Source organism: Epinephelus fuscoguttatus, linkage group LG20 (assembly GCF_011397635.1).
Source record: "Epinephelus fuscoguttatus linkage group LG20, E.fuscoguttatus.final_Chr_v1".
In the NCBI taxonomy this organism is placed as follows: Eukaryota; Metazoa; Chordata; class Actinopteri; order Perciformes; family Serranidae; genus Epinephelus; species Epinephelus fuscoguttatus.
In genome coordinates, this window is record NC_064771.1 from 25,538,997 (window position 1) to 25,560,391 (window position 21,395).

General features: G+C 41.0%; 1 protein-coding gene across 1 annotated transcript in view; it reads right to left on the reverse strand.

Annotated features, from left to right (window-relative positions):
• Nucleotides 1-19,529, reverse strand: part of LOC125881109 (carbohydrate sulfotransferase 15-like) — a 59,634-nt gene extending 40,105 nt beyond the window's left edge. Inside the window, exon 1 of the mRNA XM_049564119.1 lies at nt 19,255-19,529. The gene's annotated coding sequence lies outside the window, so the exon portion shown is untranslated. The remainder of the gene's footprint in view (nt 1-19,254) is intronic.
• Between the last annotated feature and the right edge of the window lie 1,866 nt (nt 19,530-21,395).

Here is a 21,395-nt window from a genome sequence, read left to right on the forward strand (position 1 = left end):
CAGTCTGGACACAGGAGAGTTGGTTACCTTGTTGAGGAATTGGAGGTGTGTTTGTCACCCGCAACTCTTTATCTAACGGCTCGCCGCAGCTGCTTTTTGTTATATTTACTCCTTTACAAAAATTGAAAATGCTCAACTCACGAAAAAAGTATGAAAATGACCGTTATCCTTTTTTGCAGACACTTACTTCCATTCTCTTGAACGCGTGGATCTCAATAACACCCTGAGGATATTTCTTCAAATTTGGCACGAACTTCCACTTGGACTCTACGAAGAACTGATTCGATTTTGGTGGTCAAAGGTCCCTGTGATCTTGTGTCCGTTGTGTCCGTCTCATTCCCTTGAATGTAATTTCTCAAAAAGGCCTTGAGAGAATTCCCTCAAATTTGGCACAAACGTCCACTTAGATGTAAGGATGAAATGATTGGAATTTGGTGGTCAACATCACTGTGAGGGTGCAAACATGCCTCATGCATCGATCTTGCTCAATCCTTGACCAGTTTAAAAAATTGTCCTTCCCATTAGTGATTTTGAAAAATATGGAATTAACCCTTTATTTCAGAGTGGACTGTAAATAGTGATGCTGTTATTAGTAAGATAAAATTTAATTTGATTACATGTGTGACTGCGTGTATTGTTTCCTGTGAATTCTTTAAGCATGTGAAAGCAATCTGAGTCCAGCACAGGAATGGCACGCCAGCATCAATAAAGACACTACTATATAGAGGTGTAAACAGCATCAGAAATGGGGTTTAAAGTTATTAACATCTTAAAGATTATAACTTTATCTAGATTTTATGTCTTTCACGCACCTAAAGGTTATGCTTTAACAAGATATTGATCACTGCAGTTTACAGTAAATGAGGTCCTCTTGTGATTGGGACATCTCAAAAAATGCCTCAAGTAATAGAAAGTGAAGAGAACAATGGTGAGAGATTGCCAATAGGCAGCTGGTTATGTAGGCAGTTTCTCTAAGCACACAAGAAACAGTTAGATTTTTATATTATTGATTTTTTTAAAACCCCATTTTAATCATCAAAATAAATACATGCTCAAAATGAAAATTATGAGCCTTAACCATGGAGTATTAAAAAAATGAAATCAATTGGAAAAGGCATCATTGGTGGGAGTAAATGAAGTCAGAACCAAAGCAAGTTGCTGAAGCATGAAATTGCTCCTTACAATAGCTGGGGAGTACAAGCGAAACATCTGGAAATAGGATTGCATTGGGCTCCATCTCTACAGTGTACCACCAAGCCCACCGATAATAGAGCGAGCAGGAGCCCTATGCCCTGTCAAATATGTCACTTCCTTCTCCTGCTCCCCCGGGGGGCCGCAGCCCCATCTGATCATGTAAATCAAAACCATGTAACACCAAGCAAGAAAGAGAAGATCAGTATTCACTGTGGCTCAGAGTGGATTCATTCGTCATATTACTGAGAGAGAAGTCATCCATCACATTCCCCCAGATCACACACACTGTTGACTGAAGATCAGAATCTAATCTCCAGGAAGTCAGGCAGCAGGCCCCCCCAGGAGACCAGAGGACCTGACCGTGACCCGACTGAGGAGCCGCCGGGTCAAATTATCAACACAGCCTTCGGACACTTTCACTGCTGCGGAGGGTGGCGAGAAATGTGGCCTCTGCCCTGGATTCATAACTGCTGCTCAGCTGGGATCTCAGGCGGAGTCCCAGTTCAGCACTTTCTTCCATCTTATCTTTTATTCATTATTTTAATTTCACTGGCAGCCTCCCACCGCCTGGGCTCCTTCTGAGGTGGATAAGTGCTTATGATGGTGTCATTAAAAAGCGCAGAAAAACAATGGCTGCTATTTAAATTATTGATTGCAGTAATGGATATGTTATGAAGAGCATGGGGTGCACTGGTCTCCACACAGAACACATACAATGGGGCTAAATTGGGACTGAAAATGATAGTGTAGAAATGAGAGAAAAGGTGAAAGGCCGCGTGTTTTATCTGGGATGGGAGCCTACTTTACATCAAATTTTGAATAAATGATGGTAATTTTATTTGAAGAGCTGCGTCTTTAGCACAATAAACAATCAAGGAATTCTTGTGTGAATGAAAAGGAGCTTCAAGTTTGAGGGGCATATGCAAAACAGTGCTGTGTTCGCACAGCAGCTTCCGATGAATAATGTATCAGGATGAACTTAGATGTGATGTGTCTGTAACTTATTATCTAACTTTAGAAAATTTATACCCCGATGAATTCAAATAATTTCGGAGATATCCTTGTGTATTTCCATATATTTCCTGCTACTGTCGGAGGTTTCTTTTTTTGGCATTAGATCTTTCTAACAGTGATCTTCCAGTCACTTTAATTCAGTTTCTCTATTTTATCTTCTGTGCAGCTTTCTGTGTCAGCGGTCAGATGTTTTTTTTTCTCTTGATCATAATCTTTGTTTGTGAAATATTAATCTGTCTTGCTGAAAGATTTTTGAGATGTAGGTTGAAATAAAAGACGTAGGAGAGATGGAGTTCAAGAATGCTGACTGACAGTGGAAAGTTCTATTGTGAGTTAGTTGTGGGGGGGAAGTAAACGAGAAGTCGTGATATATTACTTCATGGACACTCAGCGCTGCGTGGGTGGATTGGATGTTTTTGGGATTTGTGAAATATGTGCCAATCGGTTTCTCATCCCCTCAAGGTCCATCTCTCGTGTTTTTAAATCGCCAATAATGTGGGTGGCAACTGCAGCCTGAAACCTTTATATCGAGCACCATTAGCAACTCAGCATCAGAACTGTTTCCCAAGAAGGTGGATAAAAAATGAGGCTACCCACAGACAGTCGGACTGAAAGTGTCAATATTGGGATTACGTTAATACCCTTTAACTGATGGAAATAAGAGAGGAACACTGATGCTAGATTTGGCCCTTTACTTAATCTGACTCTGTCCTCCAGACAACCACCTTTTCATTTGTTCAGCCGTATACCAACACCTGCTCCTGCTCACCCCCTCACTCTCTTTATGAGACCTGACAGGCAGTCTCTCTACATGTGGACCAAAGTTCAATCTACTGTTAATCTTCCTTTTTGACAAGAAGCAGACAGAGCTGGGGGGAGAGCAGTTGGTAATTAATCCAATGGGAATGTTTACTGTTTCCAGTGGAATGCCTCTGAACCCACAGTGCAGCATAAATGGCTCTGATCCAAATCGGCTTACAGAAAATTTAGGGGAAAAACCGTGACACTTGTATAAAAAGAAGAAAAAATGTTGCGGCTAGGACTTCAAAGGCTATATATACAATTAAAACAATATTGCACTTGTAGGGTATTTTTCCATCCTCATGTTGTCGCCCACTGACACTCCTGACATTTGTAGGACACATCTGTAAACACTATTCCATGCTCTGGAATCACACTGCGCTTCAAGTTGGTAAACCGCTACTAAAATGTGCCTTTATGGCACATCTGTGCAACATATAAATACAGTATGTATTTTAGTAAACTCAATTGGGCTATCATGAGAGGCAATAAAGGCGAGAAATTGGAGACATAGATCCAAGTGCTCAGGATGTGTGTTACCAACAGAAGCTGTGAATGTAAAAGTCTGAGTGGCTAAAAACATGCATCAAACATGTGTGACTGATCCAGGAAAAAGCATTGAATTTTGTTCAGCATATTTTGTTTCTGCGTTTCTGCTCTGTTTCCATTTTGCAGCGCCTTAGATTCATCTGGCAGGCCACTGGGGGTCCAGACCCCTAGGCTGGAAACCACAGGTTTATGCAACAAGAAACTATTTGACTCTGTAAACAGATTACTGCATGTATGCAGAATCTTTGGGCAACAAAATTTTGGTATTGGAAATGTTCTGGTTTCCAGTTGTAGTTTATTTGTAGCCCAATTAGTATTGAACAATCACATTTGAGCAGGTATTGGTTGCCTGCAGGTGAACAGTCTGTGTAAAGAGGTGGAACACATTGGCCAAAATGCAATCTTGGAACCCATCGGATATCGTCTGACGACTGTATAGCTCTTTTTTTATGCATCCACGGCGGTTACAGCCATGGCTGGAGGCATAATGTTTTTGAATGTGTGTCAGTACATCTGTCTATCCCATTCTTGTATATACAATATCTCAGAAACGGGGTGAGGTAACATCTTCAGATTTGGCATAAACATCCACTTGACTCAAGGATGAACTATGAACTGATTAGAATGTGGTGGTTGAAGGTCACTGTGACCTTGCGTCCATATTATTCTCATGAACACGATATCTCAAGAAGGCCTTGAGGGGAAACATGCCCTTAGATTCAATTCTAGTTTTATTTGGCTTCATTAATATATAGATCTCACATTATAGAGATTAGCCAAAATGACCGGTGCACAAAAGAGGAAGTCTTGTACCCGAAATCTGCTTGCTACACCTGAGGCCTGTACTATGAAGCCAGTTCAAATATACCGAGGTTATATTTTCGTTATCTGGCTTGACTAACCCATCGCTTCGGCCGCCTGGATAACTGGTACTACAGAGCTTGTTATCCAATAGTTCAGTCAACGCTATCCAGCTACGAGCGCATTCATGTGAAAGAGGTGGGGGTGTTAATTACGAGCGACATCAGCAGAACCTAGTGTTGCACGGTATACCGGTACTAAAATAGTACCGCGGTACTAGAGTATTCCAAACAGTACTATATTGCATGTGGAAAATACCGGTACTTTGAAATTGATTCAATTCATTAATTTAGTTAATTTATTTTACTCAATTATGCACACAAACACCTTTCTGGTCCTACTGGAGCACAGATTGCACATGTGGCGTGTATGACAACACCTGTATCAACATTCGCGGCTGGCGCATATGAAAAAAGACAAGAGAAAGTCTGCCTTGCAAAGGGAGACAACACGAGACAACACAAACTGGGTGGGACATTTGAGTTACCAAACCATGACGTCCGTACTGAGGTACTGACCGAATCATGATTTTTTTGGTACCGTTACACCCCTACTATCTATTGTTCTAAAGGTTTGTATCCAAAAGGACTTTTCCTTAGGAAAAGTACCGAAGAGTATCAAAGTATCGAAGTTCATATTGGTATTGGTACCGAAACAAAGATTTTGGTATCGTGACAACACTAGCAGAACCATGAATGAAGAAGGTTACTTTATATGATATGAGATGAAACGGTACCCAAAGTGCTTGCTACTACGAGACAGTAAAATGTCAGTGGCGTGGGATGTAAACGATACTCTGTAATCTTATAACGGAGATGTAGAAAAGTTGAAAACACTATCCAAGAGGTTATTGTCGGCTGAGACTTAAATGTTGTGTAGGTATCGATAAGCTATAAGTGACATTAGTGTAGAGTATTTTAGTTGGATGATGATGAAACTACTCTGAAAATGTCACATAAAACAGTATAGTTGTAGTATAGGCCTCTGAACCACTGAAATGTTGGCCATCGCCCCCATGGGTTTGTTGTCATTAGACGATAGCTGATGGGTTCTGAGATGGCTTGAAAACCTTGTTTTTAGTTCAAAGACCATCAAGATTTCAGTTCTTTTAATTGGTTTTTAGGGGTTAACAGAAAGAAGACTGTGTAATCCATCATACAGAGCTGGGCAAGAATTCAATAAATCGTTATTGTGATAGGAAGCAAGCTACTATCTTAGATTATGGATATCACAATATCATAAGTGTTGTCTTTTCCTGCTTTTAGAGGCTATGTTACAGTAAAGTGATTAAATTTTCTGAACTTACAACTGTTCTAGCTCTTCTATTATTTATCTTTACCCAGTTAGTTATTGTATCTACATTGCTGACGGTTAGGCTAGTTATCAAAGATTCCACTGTGTTAGTATTTTATGAACGAACCAAGAGTCAATCCAACAATATTATCACTATATTAATATTAAAGTATTTGGTCAAAAACAAAATGATATTTGATTTTCTCTGTATTGCCCAGCCCTTGCATCAAATGAAGAAATAAAAGGCATCAGAAGGAGAGATAGGAGGTTTTCACCTGACAGTGTCTACACTGTTCTCAATGGCGACTTCTCATTCAGTGGCTCCAGCTTAGGGAATTCAATCATAACTTAATTGTTTTAAATCTATCACACTAACGCCTAATCAGCAAACACTTTACAGCTTGTTAGCAGTCAACGGTGTGATTATATGAAATTCCCGAAGTACATGTCACTACTGCACGTAACGCTCGAGGTTAACACAATGACTGTGCGATGAATTTGTAATGTGTAGAGGTGTTATTAGTCTTTGAGTTAGTACCGACTAATGTTCCTTTCATTGATCAGAATGAAGGGGACACTTGGGATGTTGCAATTCATTGTTCTCAGTACACACATATATTTTGAGTAGATGCCCAACAGACAGATGATGGTGATGATGATGGCACCCTGGACTCAGAAGCTGGAGTCATTGAGGGCTTGACGGCAAAGCAAGGAAACTACGAGGAGCTCATTTGTGAAATCAAATGAGGCTTGAGAGAAACTTTCTTTCCAGCCGAGTTGTTTCTCTGCTTTTTCTCAACTTCCATCAAAAACACTTGTTTACTTACAACTAAAGCTGGAGGAAAACTTGAGTATCCCCCCCCCCCCCCCCCCCCAAAAAAAAAAACCCCCACAATCTTTGTTAAATCCTGCACTTGTGAGGATTCCAGGAGTGACTCGTCGCAATCACAGAAATTCAGCTTTTCTCTGCAGAAACATAGACGGCTGTTGTCGCCCAGGAAAAAAAAAAAAAAAGTCAGCCAAGTTATTAAAGACTACATTTCCATCTGTGACGGCGTGCAGCGATGAGGAGAAGCACCACGGGCTGTGATGTTTTAAGAGCAGCTTCCTGTTTCGCCGTCCAATTCCCTGTTTTCTCAAAGTTCTCAAGGAGACGTATAGTAATCCTGTGCAGCAGCATTTCACACCTAGTTAACAGTCAGAGTTTCATCTCTAACTGCGCTGAGCCTCCTGCCAGATAGGGATATGTGCGCGGATTGAGTGTTAGCCTATGACTGCCAGGAAAACGTGTGAATTAACAAAACGTAGGCCATTACTGAGGCGGCTGGCTTACTGCTCCGCCGCTTGGGAGTGGGCCTGATGCAAACAGTTTTAGGGAGGCTACTCGAGGGCGTCCCAGCGGATCCATAATATTAACTTGGCCTGTGGATTTTCAACTTATAAGACGCTGTGCTTTATCTTCTGCTTGCTACATTATACATGTGGCTCCACCATAATGAAGGCTTGGACAAATTCTCCAGGCTTAGTGGACAGGCAGGCAGGTTAATTCTCCAAATTAAGGGTGAGCATAAAGAGGTCTCCGTCTTAATATGGAGGATTAATTGTATGGTATCTTAATTTTAAAGGTTGCCAATATGTTTCACCTCTCTCACAGAAGGATCACTTGAACTGTAATTTGAGTGTGAGGTTTAGCATAAATCACAATAATACATCTGTCCTGCTCAGTATGCTCTGGAAGTAGATTGTAGAGGGGAAAAAAAACCCCTGTTTAATCACAACTCTACCTGCTTGGCCACGTCCTGATAAATGTAGGGAGGGGGAGCGATGTTCTTACTACAACAGCACATCCATCTTGCAAAGTGTAAAAATTTCTGTGGTTCGCCAAAGGTTCATACTGGCAGCGGCTGCCTGCACAGATATAAAACTCCAGCTCCAAATTAACTTGGCAGGGATAATCCCACAAAATGATAGCTGCAGCGATGAAAATAACATTGCTACAAATTCCTTGTGACCCGGGCCAGGTCGGAGTGTGTCTCCACGCTGCCAGAGAGACTGAAAAATGCAAACAGCCCCTGCAGGTGCGTCTGACGCTTCTGCTGGACATTTTGAGGCTGTCTGGTAAGCAGATCTCGATGTTGACCCTTGAACTCAGACAGACAGACGTGCAGGTAGGTGGCAAGTGCATGCAAGTTTCTTGTTTATCCGTCTGAGCTAGTTAAGACACCGCCTCTTGCTGTGGTTAAATTAGCCCCGGGGCTGCTGCTGCTGCTTGCACTTAGAATCACCACCTACACCATATGTTCACTTACTTGGAAGGTGGAGTAGCATTTTTCTGCGGCTTAGCGATGAGATGAAATTATCAGGAACAATCTCAATTTTTAGGTCACTCAAAAGAGGAAAAAAAAAACAGTGTAGTGAGAATTGGCTGTAGTATTGAAAGGTTTCACAGTTGCTCATTTAAAAGGAGTAGCCGGAGGTAATTGGAAAATGAACACATCTCTCCCCGGCGCTGTATATTGTTGAGGTCCCCACAGGTCTGTGTCTAGGCCCATTAGAGTGACATCTGGAAGACAGATACTGTCTACACACACACTCACAGAGAGAGACACACACACACATAGCCACTAATAGTGGGTGTATCTGCTAACCTAAGGGATTCCATGGCAACACATGAAAGCATCCATGATCGAGTGGCTGCATAAATATAGCTCGTAAAAGTCGTGTGTATGGGTAGAATCATGCTTCTTTTATTTGTCAGATCTGTTTCTCTATGGAAATGTTTGTTTCTCATGTGGATGAAAAAATCAGTAGTACAGGAATCTGGATGCACAATCCTTCCTGGGATGTCATTATTTCCTCTGATTAAAACTGGTGCATAATCGACAGCTTATTCGCACTTTCTCTCCATTTTTCTGTCTTTCTTACCAGAGGATTTTCTGGAGCTATAAACATCCCTTAATTACCAACAATAAAAAAAAAGGTATTTGTCAATGTCTTCCAAAAGGATTGTTAAAATTATTGATTTATACGGCAGTTTTCTGACCTGCTAATAGTGTTGTCACAATACTGGAATTTCTAACTTTGATAAAATACCTTGAAAACAATCAAAATTCGATACCATTTTTGATAGCATGGTAAAAAACTAGCATAGTTGCTTGGTTAGCAGCAGAGAACAGCAGAATAACTATAGTAAACATTTACCAGAAGAGAGATCGAGAAAGAGCAGCTGGTAGTGGTGTATCAGTGCTGCGGAAAATTAGTTTAAAATGAGTTTCAAATATTTAGAATTGGTATGTTACAATAACGCGATATTTTTGACTATCTGCCACCAACCAAAAAGGTTAAAGGTGCAATGTGTATTAACTAGCCACATGCTCCAAAGCTATCAACAGCAGCATTTTGTCTCCAAGCCAACGTCTAACTGGAAGCAGGGCAAGAATAAAAAAGTTCCACCAAACTGCTGAAACTGAGAACCAGTGAAATTAATGATGCTATCACATAATCTTCATGTGCAATTTTAGGAAGACCGTAGAGGCAAGAAAACAGCCAAGTCAAAATCTTTTATTAATGCCATTTGGGAAGTTGTTTGGCACTGTTACCTTTAATATTAGTTGCAATGTCTGCACTTGGGATTTCGGATTATCTGGCTCTAGACATATTTGGCTTTAATTGACGCCTGGATATAGATAATGAACGGACAATAGGCCTCCAAGCTGTTTTAGCGTGGCCTTGCAATTTTAGCTTGGCTTTATACTGACCTGAAGTGGCTGATGTATACACACTAGTGTCATGCATTTCGGACCTTGGATTGTCTGATTGCCAGATTACGGAAGGAGAAGTCGAGGACATAAAAAGATTGCTTGTTGGGAGAGATTGCAGGTATCTAAAAACATTGCGAGGGCTCGACTTCTTCTTCCTCTCTGTTTGACTGAGGGCAGACATGATGCTACAGTGAGTCACTATCTCCTCTTGAAGTAAATGTGGTGTTCAGGACGGGCTGGGGCTGGCTGGTTAGCATGCTCATTTCAGTAAATATCTCTGCAACACATAACATCAAATCCTTACATTCTGTTAGTGATATTAGTTTAATTTCTGATGTTTTAAACTAAAATTCTGGTCATATTGCACCTTTTACATCTGACTGTCAATCACAGCCTCATCCCTCACTGTGAGTCTTCTCACAGCAGGAAATGCCTTTTGGGCATGCGGGGACAACTGATCCAGGTGTAAATCACTTTTAATTAGAAGGCTTTAAAATTCTGACATGTGTCTGTGTGTTAAGATTTGTCTGAGTTCTGACTCTGAGAGAGAGTGTGAATTTTGACGCAAATTGCTGCAATTGAGCGCTAAGAGTTTTTAAGTGCCTTAATTGCCTTTCAACTCAAGCAGCATCCTTACCTCACGTCTCTCCCTCCTTGCACTCCTTCAACTCTCCTGCACCCCTCCGGGGAGGTGCGCCTCACAACAACAACAAAAAAATTCTGGAAAATTAATTGAAAGACAAAAACAATGATCCTTAACTATGCATTGTTTTTTAACAATTGTAATGCTTATAATGAAGAGATAAGACCAGTGATGTATTTAGAAAACAGGGTTGTTGTTTTTTTTTTTACATAATTATAAACACACAATTTTCACTGCATAAGTAATATTATCCCCCCTCTTTGCACAGTCCCATAAATCAAACCACTAGCTGCATAAGGGGGCTGTTCTCATTCGCCAGAGTTCATCTATATAGCACAACTGGGTACAGATGGTGAGGGAAATAAAAGCCAGTTTAGTTTCCCATGCGTCATTAATACAAGCAATGACCCCCAACTTGGCAGCGGCGCACAGCAACTCTGGGATGCCAGATTTACCTTCTTACTCAGCACCTCAAAGTCCCAGCATGATGTCCGCAATTACACAGTGTCTTGTGTTATTGCAGGAGAAGTGTCCTACAGATATGTCAAGAACAAGTCACATGCATCTTGAAAACATGTTGGTATTCATGTATGAGGTGTGTTCTCACATCATATGTTGCAATTATAGCTTCATAATCAGCATGTGTGATCATTTCTTTTTTAATTGCGACTTCACATAGTACCTTTTTTTTTATTTTTTTAAAGATTATTTTTTGGGGCTTTTTGCCTTTAATGGACAGGACAGATTGAAATGGGGTGAGAGAGAGAGAGTGGGGGTTGACATGCAGCAAAGGGTTGCAAGCCGGAGTCGAACCTGCGACCGCTGCAGCGAGGCATCACCTCTGTACATGGGGCGCTGGCACTATCCACTACATTACCGATGCCCCACATAGTACCTTTTTTACCTGTAATTTGTTTCTTCAGGGAGTTAGAAATGTGATGTATCCAGAAGGCATATTGTATGTGATTTGAAATTACAAGCAGGTGTATATGTGTGACGTTTTTATTAAAGTGCTATCTCTGACTTGTAAACGTCTCAAGCACTCCAAATAATGTTGGAGAGAAAGACCATATAAAATGACACCCTACAAGTTCAGACCTTGAAGACTATGACGAGATTGACCACAACCGGAAAGAGAATGAAGTATGCAAGACGCTGCCACGCTTCATCCTTGTTTACTAGAGCCAATAACACTTGAGAAAAAAAACCTCCATGCAAGTCATTCACGAGATAAAGCAGATTAATGTCTGTCAGCATGTTAGCTTAATCACTGGAAGCTCATCAATCACGGTGACAAATAGCCTCGGACCGCTGCTTCAACCAGACAGCATCTTCTGGAGCGTTTGCTCCTCCACAGCCACATAAATCCTGCCCGCTGATCCACTACTCTCATCAGGAATACATAACATAACTTCATTGGAGGATCCATCCATCACTGGGCTCCTGCATGCACCATTATTTTCAAAAGCCCAACTTCTGCACTTGAGCGCAGCCAGAAAGCAGCCGGATACTGTCTCCAGTACAGATCATTCAGTCTAAAACTGGAGCCTGCTGTCACTTGGCTGCCAGCTCACAGAAACAGCAGTCTGTCTATGAAACATTTATGCAACAAAGGGTTACTGGTGACAGGAGTGAAGCTAAAGATGGCATCTTTAAGAGCTGACATGTTTTGATAGGCTGCTGAACAACTTTACTTTAAATAGATACACTGAAGAAAACAGGATGTGACAGTCGGTTTGTTTATGTTGATAAGAGAAACTCAATCTGCATACTGATGAGGTAGATGTATGTTTCCCCTATGGCAGCTAAAGGATGTGCAGTGTTCAGTTTAACCATCAAGACTAAGTATATAATAATAGGGTCACAAAAAAAATATTCTTAGACTGATTTATCTGTTAATTGTTTTTTTTTTAATCTGTGTGCTTAATTGTTTAGTCTGTAGAATGTCAAAAAACTATGAAAAATACTGTTCACATTGTCACCAAGCCCCAAGGTGACTTTTATTAAGTTGCTTGTTTAGTGCAACCAACTAGGGTTTGGTGATAAAATGACAACAATTGTTTTGATATAATTTGCCGTGATAGAAATATAACAAATGTTTGATAAATGTTTAATATAATTAAACAAATGCATCTTAAATGCAAGGTGCCAAAACAGGAGAAGAAGACACGGCCAGCTACATAACCCCTAAAGTGTTAAACTGTCTGTACAAAGAGTTTGACATGCTGCTGGCCAGAATTAAGATACCCTATTCTCATTTTATTGATTTAAATTTTTGGATTGTTTTAAATCTCGTATTTGTTAAATGTTCCGCTTTTTGCCAAGTGTTTGTCATGCTCACAAAATAAAATATAGTTTGAACCACAAATTACCATATGATTTCTTTACTTTTCACTCAGGAGCAAAAGACATGATGATTTGACATTTATCATGATTATTTTCTATCTGACCAAATGTCTCCCCTTCTGTTCCTGACTGATGATAGTGAGTAATGGCCAGAAAAGTGTTCTATGCAGAATATTATGATGTTACAGTGATGTTGACCTTTGACCTTTTGGATATACACTGTCACCACTTCATCATTATATCCTCATAGACATTTGTGTAAAGTTTTGTCATAATTAACATAAGAATTATTGAGTTATGGACAAAAACATGTCTTGTGAGGTCATAGTGACCTTGACCTTTGATCTTCAACCACCAAAATCTAGTTTACTTCAGTCCAAGTGGACATTGGTGTCAAATTTGAAGGAAGTCCTTTAAGGTGCTCTTGAGATATCACGTTCACAAGAATGAGACATATGCAAGCTCACATTGACCTTGACCTTTGACCACCAAAATATAATCAGTTCATTGTTGATTCCAAGTAATATTTGTGCCAAAACAGAAGAAATTCCCTCAATCTGTTTTTGACATATTGCGTTTATGAGAATGCCAAAGATGAGGTCACAGTGACTGTTGACCTTTGACCACCAAACTCTAATCAGTTCATCTTTGACTCAAAGTGGATGTTTGTGCCAAGGTTGAAGAAATACTCTCAAGATGGTCTTTAGATATTGCATTCCCGCGAATGAAATTGATGCAAGGTCACAGTGACCTTAACCTTTGACAGATGACCACCAAAAACTAATCAGTTCTTTGCTGAGTCCAAGTGGACAACACATTCTCACTCCGACCTCGTCACATATTGACATTTAGTCATGGACTTTCCACATTCACATACGACATGAAAGGTACCCTGGGTGCGTTGGTTGTTAACATTCTGGGACAGCGTGTCCAGTTCTGCCTGTTACATGCATTGTCTTCTTACCATTACGTCGGTACAACACCAAAAATTGACTTTTTTTTCCCTTCAACAGCAAACACACATGGTTGGGTTTAGGAAAAAGGTTTGGCTTAGGAATCTTACAGGACGCAAATACTGCTCTCTCTGGTGAAAGTCAGTGTTTGTTGGACCCCTCCTGCCCACCCCAGTCGGAATTTCGCCCCCTTAACATTCGTCCTTGTCCCGCCACGTTCCTCCCTGACGCCGATGGGTGCCGTTAAACTATAACGTCAACCGACCGCATATAATGCCAACATTAACGGACGTCTTTTTTTGTTGGTTTCTGATGCCACAAGTCACTGCCCAAGCGCTGCATTTTGATGACTTTATTGTGAGAACACGGTCAAGTGGACATTTGTGCCAGATTTGAAGAAAGTCCCTTGGACATTCTTGAGATATTGCGCTCCCAAGAATGGAATGGATGGACGGACGGACAACTTGAAAACATAATGCCTCCAAGCTATGGCTATCGCGTGTGCCGAGGCATAAAAATTGCTAAGGTTGTCTGTCATTGACTGAAGGACTACAGAGACAACAGCAAGGTCAAAACATGCCCAAATGCTAATGCCAAGGCTACATCACAGAATGGCTGAATGCCATCACGTACAATTTATGACTGAAAAGAAAAGGTACTAAAAAAAAGGCCAGTTCTGACACTTTCTCATGCAGGCATCAAATCTTTGAGATGATATACATAAGACTACATGCTATTTGAAGGACAGTCAGCTGACCCTGTAGTGTGTTAATGTTGCTTGCATTCACACAGGTTAAAAGTCCATATGGACGGACTCCGTGCCCTCTGCCCCAGAGGAATCCAATCAAGCTGCATGCAGCAGCCCCTGATGCACACTTGACACTAACCTTCCTGCAGCCAGTGACTGAAATAAAAGACCCCTGAAAGAGAGGTCAAATGCTTCATTTGAGAAACACAGTGTGCTGCTTCAGGCTCTCAGGCTGAAAAGGGAGATGTATCCCACAGAAAGAAAAAAAGAAGGTGTCAGAGTTATCAGAGCAAGGCCAGACTGTGTGAGTCACAGGGAAAAATACAAGGGAACGCAGGGTATCTAAAAGACTGGTCAGAGGTTTTGGGGATGAGACATGGATGCTTTAGGACAGTCGCTTGCCCCGTCTGGTGCAAAATGTCCCAGACAGGCCTCACAAAAGACAAAGTGGAGCAAGAGGAAGTTGGCAGGAAGTCAGGCAGCACAGTGTTTATCATTGCTTCTGATTTCAAGTGAATTTTTATGACTCATAACATGGCCAGGACAAAATAATATAAATCTATTTCTAAATATGCACGTTTCCTCAGATTTATTGGCGGCGATAAAGACGGCCCTCTCCTTTTGAGAATTAAAACAGTGCGAATAAACAAGAGCAGCAGCGTGTTAAATCCGTGCGACGTTAAATGCAGGATGGCAGAATAATTCACACCAAAGTCTTCATTTGGACCCCGAATGTCTCAGCTAATAAAAGCCGCTCCAATGCACAAAATCCACTGTGCGTGTTTTGCAAATTACACAAAGACACAATAGTGTAACAACGTGGGAACAAGACAGTCAAATAATGCCAACCAATTCCCAGAAGCACCCCTCCACCCCCACTTCCACACACACACAAACATACTGCTTTGAAGTAACACTTGTTTTCATCTTCTGGACTCAAACTAATCCAGTCTGTGTTTGTACGTTTGTCCAAACACAAGGATACATTTTATCACTGTCACCGTCTAATGACCGCCGTGAATCTGAAAAGGGCAACAGCTCTGTGCATGTTTGCTGCCACACTCTCCCCACTTTGCATGATGAAGTGGCTCTAAAAAGGCCATGCAAATTGAATTCCCTGAGATTCCCCCAGCCGTTTCAATATAATTCCCCCTTTTCTTTTGAAATCTCCAACAAAGATTTCAATAACTAAGGCTTTCCCTCTTTGTCTGTATTGCAATAATTATGAGTGTAAGAAGCATCACTGGAACCAATGATGGAAAATTCATGTTAAAAGCTGCATTTCGTGCTGTGATCACATTTACATGTAATCAAAGTCTGGTTGAAAAGACTCTTACATCTTGCTTTCTCTTAATTGATTGAAGAGTTGTGACATAAATATTATTCATTCATAGTTTTGTCTCTTTATCATGTTGCACAAAGCCCTGCTTCACATGCAGATTAAACAATGCTTGGCAGTGTGATTCATTGTTTATTTACTTTAAGTTCCCCCTAAATGAATACTTCATCAGCCCACTACAAAGACCCAAGTTAACGCTGCATCTAAATCAAGAACGATCAGCCGGAAATATTACAGCTCAACTTATCTCGGACAGAGCCATTCATCAAAGTGCCTCAGTCACTCCACGGAAATCTGTGGTGGGAGAGATGAAATGAGCTCAAACAAAACAGAGTGCCTGCGAGAGGCCGTGCACACTACACCCAGTCGTGGCATTTAAATCATTCTAATCATCCATCCCACTAGCTGTATAATAATATACTGCAGCGAGAGAGAGAATCCCCCACCACGTTTACAACGCCTACGTCTCGGCTTCCCACACAGACTGTGTCAACTTGTAAGCAAACTGCTACACTCTAACATAGCACACACAGAGGCTGTGTCTAGTCTAGGCAGTAATTAGAATATATATTGATAAATATTACATATATATATATATACATATATATATATATGTATATATATATATATAGATTTAAAAATGTTTTTTCTCTGCTACAAAAGGCTACCGTGCACTGTTGCCTGATAAAATCATTAGCAAATGAAATTATAATCATAAATAAACTTAACATTGACATTATTATTATCAATATTACAGTGTATTGTAGTTCTGTGTGTGTTTTGTGCAAGCGGCACTGCCGTTCCCCATCAGAAGTCATTGCTTGACTGCTTACTGCTGTAAGTAGGTGCAATCTATAGCCCTTTTTACACAGATATTGCATTAAAGCACCACTACGAAGTCCCTTCTTTATGCCACCTTTGCATTTTTTTACACAGATAAAATTAACAGCGTCATCATGCTGGTCTAGCACCTAAATTTAAACAGTACGCCGGCATCCCGGAAGCAAGAAGGGGGTTATGGGAATGATGCTTAGCACAATAGCATTGGCATGGGCAGCACTTTCTAAAGCAACAGCATTATATGGCAATAACAATCATTTAACTTCCCTGTTACATGGCAGCTAATCTCATCCTCTGCTTGGAGGGTAAGAAGCTCCCGGACCTCATTGTTTTTCTAATTTGTGCACATTTTCAGCTGCTGTTCTTTTTCTTTGAGTTAGCTGCTAACTGCTGCTAGCTGCTTTTTAAATCTCCTGCAGCGGGTTGCACAAAAACACGTTGTCAAAATGTGTCCTTTTTTATACAGACATCAATTCAGCGCTGTTACTACCTTTGCTGCCGGCTTAAAGGCAAGACAACTCTGTCCCTCATTCCGCAGTCGTACCTTTTATAGAGACAGTCCCACCTTGAACAGGCAGTGTAAAACGGGCTAATGTCAAACACCATACTGTCTCTGTTTTATTACTTTCAAATGCATTACAAAGTTGGAAAACTAAAATGTAATATGGGTGATATGTAGGCTTTATTTCTGTCAATTTTTATAGTTTTTGTGACGTTTTTGTATGTCTAAAAATATAGTTGGAGAACTCTTGAGAACTGCTGAGCTAAGATGTCTATTTTAAAGTGCTCTGAAATGGTCCATTTAGATTTTAAGTTCTGAAAAATGTATCCATGGGGATCTCCCACTGACCCCTCCCCAAGAGTTGGGTTGCAGAAGGTGTGATTGAAAATGGTCCTCTCCAATATTAAACAGTAGGGGTGTCACAATATGATATTATCACGATACTTAAGTCATGATCCAATATTATTGCGATATTAAATATATATTGCGATATACTGCAATTTATTACCTTTTTTTTTTTCAACTGTAAATTATGTCCCCAGAAGGAAAACTTTGTCAGCATCTGTTTTATCTAAGAAGATAAAAGTTTTCAGTCTGTTCATTTCACTTCAGCCATTCTTTTGCAGCAGCAAAATGTGTCTCGTGGACTAAAAATGTTACTGATTATATTATTCTAGTTGGCTACCAAAAGTTTAATTTGTATTCGTAACATAATTAATTTATAGAATAAAAAAATCGATTCTTGGCACTGTGTGACGATACGATATTGCCACACAAAAGTATCATGATACTTTGCTGTATTGATTTTTTCCCCCTCACTATGAAATAGGTGATCACAGCCCTGTATCTAGCCATGTTACTATTACCATTAACAGATATTTATTTTATTGATATCAGATTATTAGTTTGATATCTAAAATGTCACAAAAACAAATAAAAAAGGCCATTACAAGTTCTCACAGCCCCAAATGATGTTTACAAATTGCGTCCAGTTAAAAGTCCAAAAGAGACAACAATCAGAGAAAAGCTGCAAAATCCTCACTTTGAGAGGCTGAAGCTGGAGAATATGTAACATTTTTTGCTTGATAAATAACTCAGACATTTTCCCTCATTTGACTAATCGATTAACTGCTCTGGCCCTAGCGCTCCTGACTTGTTCATTTTCATCCCCTCCGCCTGCCTTTCCCCCTCAGTTTCTTTATGTATGAAACCTTCATGGCTAATGTGCTGGCAAGCAGCTACCATGTGTGTAATTGAAAGCTCAAGTACAGTAATTAAAAACCCTCGTGTTACAATGCACATTAACTTATTCAACTTGAAAGTAATGAGGGGAAGAGGGAGGGAGGTTAACGCACCCGGAGGGCTTGTCTTAACCATTAGCCCAAACTTGTCAGCCCTGACATGAATCCATATTGTAGAGGCGTAATGCAGATCTCTATGTGTCAGGATGCATGTAAATGAGTCTGGCAGAGAGATCCCAGATCTGTTGTATATTTAGGAGTCAATTAATGATGCTGTGGTGTGAGCTGTGAGAGGTTTAATTAGCAGGTGCTCTGATGGCTCCTTAGATTCTGAACACACTGTTCTCCATCACATCTAATGATCGAAATAGGAACTATGAGGTGCAGCCAGGCACCTTGAACTGGCAGAAAAATCTCTTTTACGCATGGTGATCCATCTCACCAGTATTCCCAGTCAGTCCCACATTTGCCTCGAGGCTGTCTGTGGTCTATTTGGTGTCTCAGGTAGGACAAAGAGACGAGAGGACCACTCCGTCCCCCTGCTCTCATTGGTCAGCGAGAAATCCTTTTGTTTTGGCTCTCACGGTAGACAACGCATCCCATGAATGGGAAGCCAAAAATATTCCTGCACAACCACAAAGGAAAATGTGCCACATGTCTGATTCTGGGAGTAAAACCTGCCTTTCAGAGCACCGGTCGCGACTGTGATTAGATATTTCCGATAATAACTGATCATAATCTGGGTGATATTCTTCCAGGACACGCGCCTGACATGCTGTTAACTCTCCAGAAGCAGCAGCAGCTCTTTTTCTTCCACTTTAAACCGAGGCAAACTCCACTCTTGAGTTAGATTAGAATACATAGTGACCCATTCATTCTCTACGAGTAGCGGGCGCCTCTCCGCTGAAAGGAGCCCGTTATATTGGCGATGTCTCCGGTTGTATACAGGGCACACACACACACACACACTCACACACACTCACAGTCAAATTACCTAAAAAACTTTTCCATTTCTGCACACACCCGCTTCGCAGTCTGGAAACCGAGTGCATGAACTTCACCGACTCGGAACTGATGCAGACAATAAGAGCAAAAGCTGCAAATGCGTTGACAGGAATCAAAAGGCTGGAGAAATAACAGTGTGTGTGAGTGTGTGTCTGAAAACCTACCATGAGTTTTTTCTTGCAGCGCTCACGCGACCACCCGGATCAAACAACTTGTCATTGCCGGCTCGTATATTTCCATTCCGGTCACCGGTCACGGGATTAATGGCATTTGTAAGTCCGTGTAATTATTATTTCTTTCCCCCTCTCTCCGCTGGCGGTTACATGTGAACAAGTTGTAGAGTCTGTGCGCTGTGACAGCCTCTCTTTCTCTTCTGCTCCTCTCTCAGGCTCCCGGTATGAACGGTGGGAGTCACTCAGCCTCTCTCTCTGTGTCTGTCTCTCTAATGGTGGTAAGGGTGAGGGGTGAGGGGCAGTGAAAGGGGGAGGGTGCAGGGGTCCCTTCATAGGAGCAACTGTAAGACTATAATCTCTTTGCAAGCAGGAAATCTACCTCTGCTGGAAAGGAATACGAATAAAAATCATAAAATACAAATTTAAAGGGTCACTTCACAAATTTCAAACAACATTTTCCCCACTTTAAACTGTACACAGTCGTTTAGGCAGTATTATCCAACACAGTGGAGGCAAATGGTATTTCATTTGTGGTGCTCACAGTAAGCTTCTTGCAAGATCGCATCAAAAACAATCAAAGAACGTCCCAGTGGTAAAGTGGTTGAGGCGTATGCCTTGCAGCCACAGAGTTCCCGGTTGTATTCCTGCCAGGGAGCATTGCTGCATGTCACATCACTCCCCCCCTGTAATTAAAAATAGAAAATATATCAACAACCAGCAACAGTGCTCCTCATAATTCATTCCTTTAAATTCGTTAATGGAAAAACTAGGGATGTCAGTTATTTTGCTTTTGAAAGCCCAACACCCATTAACCAGTAACTAACTGGTTAATATTTAAGAAAAAAATGCAAATAATGTAAAAAAACAAAACTTGCTGCATTTCAAAGTGCTATCCTTTCAACGTTAGAGGTGGTGAAAATCGGCCATTAGTCGACTAGTCACATGTTTACGATATTTAATTATTAGATTATATATTCTGGGCGGGGCAACACAATGATTTGAGTTGAAGGTGTGAGAAAGAATAGTATCAGTAACATTGTTAACACTGTGCTACATTACAGAGAAATACAAAACCATACTAATGAACCTTCATTAATATAGGCCTGTATTTTATCTACAAGTGCACGTCACACACTGAGCGAGCCGCCTGTTAATGACGCTGTGGGCCAATGGGCATGTAGCTACTTCCATGTTTCAGATGATACGTCATGTTTGTAGTTGACCAATGAAGATGAGTTTACATATCACCTTGGGTTCGTCCTTCACCTTCTCAAAATGATCACACACTTTGGATTTCCTGCCCGACATGTTATTAACAAGCCTGTGGAATAACCGCAGGTACCAGCCCTGGAAATTAATGTGGCTCCTGAGCGTGTCCACTTCCTGTGTCCTTTCATATTAAATCCCCACACGTTCTAGTCATATAGCTTTTGATTGATTTTGGCAAGGCGCAGCTCCTGAAAGACTGAAAAAGTTTCAACCTTTTTTTTTTCTTTTATTTCCGTTTTCTTTGACTAAGCGACCAATGAAATCTTGTCGACTAATGACCTCTCTAGTCAACTAACATTTGGTCGACTATTAGTGGGCAGCCCTAAACTGCTGACTAGCTGCATTAACATGCAGAAACATAGTGCCCACTGCCCACCAGTTTCTACTGGTTAGCAAACGTTAGCCTTGGCTAATCTGCACTGTGCACTACCCAGACTGGGTGGGACCTAACCAGCGGCGGCTCTCATTCGGCGATGAGTGCTGTTAATGCCGTCCCATTGTTGGGACAGCGTTGCTGCAAAAACATGGTGTCCATCCTCCAGCCTCCCCCCAGGTAGCCCCAGTGAGTAAGTGGCTTTGTTTTGAGTCATAACCGCCCTTTAGCATTGTTAATATGTTAGCACAGTTAGCAGTGCTAACACTGCTAACTGTGCTAACAGCAAACACGTAGTTAAAAACGCTGAAGGGAGTTTTGACTCAAAATGAAGACGCTTACTCACTGGAGCGATCTAGGGGAAGACTGGAGGATAGCCACAATCACTGCAACATTGTTGGTACGGGACGACATTACCGTAGATCGTCATATGTACATACTCGGCAGATAACCTGTTAAAAGCTAACTGTTGGCATCCCCTATAGAAATT